At 50.8% G+C, this 5000-nt stretch overlaps 1 non-coding gene across 1 annotated transcript in view; it reads right to left on the bottom strand.

Moving 5' to 3' along the window:
* LOC126436184 (small subunit ribosomal RNA) overlaps positions 1 to 31 on the bottom strand; it is a 1910-nt gene extending 1879 nt beyond the window's left edge. Inside the window, exon 1 of the ribosomal RNA XR_007580486.1 lies at positions 1 to 31. This exon is cut by the window's left edge and continues 1879 nt beyond it. This is a non-coding gene — a ribosomal RNA (small subunit ribosomal RNA).
* Positions 32 to 5000: the final 4969 nt, after the last annotated feature.

Raw genomic sequence — 5000 nt, forward strand, 5'->3', positions numbered from 1 at the left:
GCATATGACTACTGGCAGGATCAACCAGGGAGCTGCGTCAACTAGAGCTGAGCAGCCGGCCGCCCGGGAGTGTGTCCCGGGGGCCCGCGCGAACACGCAAGCGTCCGCTCAATTATTCTGCAAACAGGAGGAGGCTGAGCTCCCCTGCACAACACACCTCGAAACCCTCTCAGGTCCCGGCGGCGCGCAGCGCCGTCCTAAGTACTTGGTCGGGTTCGAGAGAGGCGCAATCGCCCGGAGTTAGGCGAGTAGACGCTTTAGGTGCGACCACCCGTGCTCCCAACTGAGCTTGCCGCTGCCGACAGAGGCCCGGGAGCGTGCTGTCGTGGCATTGCCGGCGGGAGACAACACGCGCCACCTACGGTGACCGGCAGCTCCAACGCCAGCGCCACAGAAGGACAAAAGCCCCACTTGGGTGCCGAAGCGAACTCTCCCAGCACAGCGCACGCGCCAACACGTCCGCACAGCTGCGATACAAACCACCTGCGAGAACCGCTGGGGCGACCGAGCAGCAGACGGCGTCGCGGCGCCGAGCGCCGGGCGGCGGCGCATCCTCAGCGCACACAGTCCTCAATCGGACCAGCACACTGCAGATGGCCACCGCGCTTCGCACCGGGCCCGCGAGGACCTACTTTGGCCGCAAGGCGCCGCGAGCAGGGGGCGCCGGCGCGCAGCTGCGCCGCCTGCCGCGTCCGTCGGCCGGCGCGCCTGCCACTGGCCGCCCCCACCAGCCGGCTGTAGCGCGTGCGCCCACGCACCGCGCTGCCAGCACGCCGGGCGGCCCCCCCTCACCGGCCGGGGACGGTCCCACCCAGCCACCGCCGCGTATCGCCTCACACCCAGATCCCCTTTCGCGTTCGTGGGCATGGTGGGTCCCCTTTCACGTTCGTGGGCATGGTGGGTATCCCTGAAACAACCGGTTAATAGCTCGACCGATCGTCGCCAACACTGATTCACCTCTAGCGAGAACAACCGCACCACAACGGGTTACCTGTTGTTCATTTGCGTAACGTCACCAGCAAACGTAGACGTCCATCGCCATTTGCAACGAGTATTGCATGCCTGTGTCAGGTGTCACAACACACTACGTCTGCCCACATAGACGCAACAACATGTGCACGCCTCGAGAACACGTGGAAGGTAGCCCCCGTACGTATGCGGTGTCCATTGCGCGAACGACTGTCAGCCGGCCTCTGCAGGATGTCGCAGATGTGGAACGCGGTGCAACATGCTATCACGGTGTGTGAGAAGAGACGACTACGTCCGAATACACGCTCCACTACATCAACAGACTGCTCATGCTGATCGCCATCCAGGGCGTCCGTTCCTCCCACACGTCTGAATGGCGTACCACACTGCAATCCAGCTCTTATAGGGAGACGACACGTAGCTGCGTGCACAATATTTGGACTGTATGGTCTGCCGTTGCTAGGCGCAGTCGTCGTACGGTCACACATGTGCCACGATGTATCATTCAGTACATACGGACCAATGTGCAGTACAGTTTGTGGGTTTTGCGTACATCGGCGGACAGGTGACAGGCCGTACCACAACGTAGGCTGAGTACGTCGGCATGCGAAGGGCATTGAACATGCAAACTTCTCAACGACCAGCTTGCGAAGGCAGGGGGGAAGGGGGGGGGGCATGTACGTCCTGCTGCTATCCACATTACAGTGTATAGCAGGAGCATGTGGAAAGTCAGCAACACCTGCAAGGTGTTTAACATGACGCGATACACAGGGGACCGGGCAGTGCGAATAGCGAACTATATTGCGAGGGTTGCGGTTAGGCAACACTACACTAATTTAACGAGTTGCATAACAATTACAGAGCAGGTTCAGCGACAACGTGCGTCAGGTTAAGGCGCAATATAGGTTAGGTTGAGGCACAATATAGGTTAGGTTAAGGCACAACATGGGTTACGTTAAGGCACAAATTGGGTTACGTTAAGGCACAACATGGGTTACGTTAAGGCACAACATGGGTTACGTTAAGGCACAAATTAGGTTACGTTAAGGCACAAATTAGGTTACGTTAAGGCACAAATTAGGTTACGTTAAGGCACAAATTAGGTTACGTTAAGGCACAAATTAGGTTACGTTAAGGCACAAATTAGGTTACGTTAAGGCACAAATTAGGTTACGTTAAGGCACAAATTAGGTTACGTTAAGGCACAAATTAGGTTACGTTAAGGCACAAATTAGGTTACGTTAAGGCACAAATTAGGTTACGTTAAGGCACAAATTAGGTTACGTTAAGGCACAAATTAGGTTACGTTAAGGCACAAATTAGGTTACGTTAAGGCACAAATTAGGTTACGTTAAGGCACAAATTAGGTTACGTTAAGGCACAAATTAGGTTACGTTAAGGCACAAATTAGGTTACGTTAAGGCACAAATTAGGTTACGTTAAGGCACAAATTAGGTTACGTTAAGGTACAATATGGGTTAGGTTAAGGTACAATATGGGTTAGGTTAAGGTACAATATGGGTTAGGTTAAGGTACAATATGGGTTAGGTTAAGGTACAATATGGGTTAGGTTAAGGCACAACGTAGGTTAGGTTAAGGCACAACATAGGTTAGGTTAAGGCACAACATAGGTTAGGTTAAGGCACAACATAGGTTAGGTTAAGGCACAACATAGGTTAGGTTAAGGCACAACGTAGGTTAGGTTAAGGCACAACGTAGGTTAGGTTAAGGCACAACGTAGGTTAGGTTAAGGCACAACGTAGGTTAGGTTAAGGCACAACGTAGGTTAGGTTAAGGCACAACGTAGGTTAGGTTAAGGCACAACGTAGGTTAGGTTAAGGCACAACGTAGGTTAGGTTAAGGCACAACGTAGGTTAGGTTAAGGCACAACGTAGGTTAGGTTAAGGCACAACGTAGGTTAGGTTAAGGCACAACGTAGGTTAGGTTAAGGCACAACGTAGGTTAGGTTAAGGCACAACGTAGGTTAGGTTAAGGCACAACGTAGGTTAGGTTAAGGCACAACGTAGGTTAGGTTAAGGCACAACGTAGGTTAGGTTAAGGCACAACGTAGGTTAGGTTAAGGCACAACGTAGGTTAGGTTAAGGCACAACGTAGGTTAGGTTAAGGCACAACGTAGGTTAGGTTAAGGCACAACGTAGGTTAGGTTAAGGCACAACGTAGGTTAGGTTAAGGCACAACGTAGGTTAGGTTAAGGCACAACGTAGGTTAGGTTAAGGCACAACGTAGGTTAGGTTAAGGCACAACGTAGGTTAGGTTAAGGCACAACGTAGGTTAGGTTAAGGCACAACGTAGGTTAGGTTAAGGCACAACGTAGGTTAGGTTAAGGCACAACGTAGGTTAGGTTAAGGCACAACGTAGGTTAGGTTAAGGCACAACGTAGGTTAGGTTAAGGCACAACGTAGGTTAGGTTAAGGCACAACGTAGGTTAGGTTAAGGCACAACGTAGGTTAGGTTAAGGCACAACGTAGGTTAGGTTAAGGCACAACGTAGGTTAGGTTAAGGCACAACGTAGGTTAGGTTAAGGCACAACGTAGGTTAGGTTAAGGCACAACATAGGTTAGGTTAAGGCACAACATAGGTTAGGTTAAGGCACAACATAGGTTAGGTTAAGGCACAACATAGGTTAGGTTAAGGCACAACATAGGTTAGGTTAAGGCACAACATAGGTTAGGTTAAGGCACAACATAGGTTAGGTTAAGGCACAACGTAGGTTAGGTTAAGGCACAACGTAGGTTAGGTTAAGGCACAACGTAGGTTAGGTTAAGGCACAACGTAGGTTAGGTTAAGGTACAACGTAGGTTAGGTTAAGGTACAACGTAGGTTAGGTTAAGGTACAACGTAGGTTAGGTTAAGGTACAACGTAGGTTAGGTTAAGGTACAACGTAGGTTAGGTTAAGGTACAACGTAGGTTAGGTTAAGGTACAACGTAGGTTAGGTTAAGGTACAACGTAGGTTAGGTGAAGGCGCAATGTAGGTTAGGTTAAGGTACGATATACCTTAGGTTAAGGTACAATATCGCTTAGGTTAAGGTACAATATAGCTTAGGTTAAGGTACACGTTGTAGGGAAAGGTGTATTTTGGGGGGGGAGGGGGCGGCAGGTTCGTTGATAGTGATTATCGTAAGTGCATGCCTGCGGGATCATCCGATTTGTCACGTCAGGATGCACTTGTGGCTCATGACAGGCGGCGCTCCGATTCCAAGGTTGTGGCAGATCTGTGTCTTTCATTCCTGCCATTGTTTGTGTACTGTGACAGGAGGCAGTATTGTGATGTTGGGTGCACCCCTGTGTAGGACATGTGTGGGTGTTCGTGGCTTAGCTGAGCAATGGCGGATGTCGGAAGGGTGGGATATTCTGTTTTCTGGGTGGACCTCCCGGTCTGGTTATGATAGTGTGGATTGTGTAATGTGGCGGAGAGGATGCACCGGATGTTCTTCCATGCTGGTGGTTAGATATTGTGTGTGTGCCTGTTAGAGGCAGAGAGTAGTGTGTGATAGTGTCTGGCTGACGTGTGGTTCTCATTGTGTGCAGAGTCTTTCAGCATGTATAGGGACGGTTGTATATATTATCTGTATTCTGATGGCTCTGCATCTATTACTAATCAGTGCCGTGTATACGGTTACTCTGGTTCCAGTCGAAACTGTTCTATCTCTGTACATTAGTGACACTGCGGCTCCACTATGTTGCCGCCCCTGTCGGCCGTTTCCCCCAGTGTGTGGCTAATGATTATCAGCAATCAGTCTATTAGTCAATACCGGTAGTGTGACGACGTGAAATGTCCGGGATGGGGGAAGCTACACGCTTCCCGTGGGTCAGGGCCTAGAAAGACTCTTCCCACGCAGGAGGCTCGGACTGTCATTACTCTTCCGAGAAATATATTTGCCCAGCGTTTTTTGCGACTGCGAGTGCGACGCGTACGAGTACCGACATGGATGGGGCGCTTCCTAGCTGATCGCTCAGCATCGGAGAAATATATTTGCCCAACGTTTTTTGCGACTGCGAGTGCAACGC

Source organism: Schistocerca serialis, unplaced genomic scaffold (assembly GCF_023864345.2).
Source record: "Schistocerca serialis cubense isolate TAMUIC-IGC-003099 unplaced genomic scaffold, iqSchSeri2.2 HiC_scaffold_1229, whole genome shotgun sequence".
Taxonomy (NCBI): Eukaryota; Metazoa; Arthropoda; class Insecta; order Orthoptera; family Acrididae; genus Schistocerca; species Schistocerca serialis.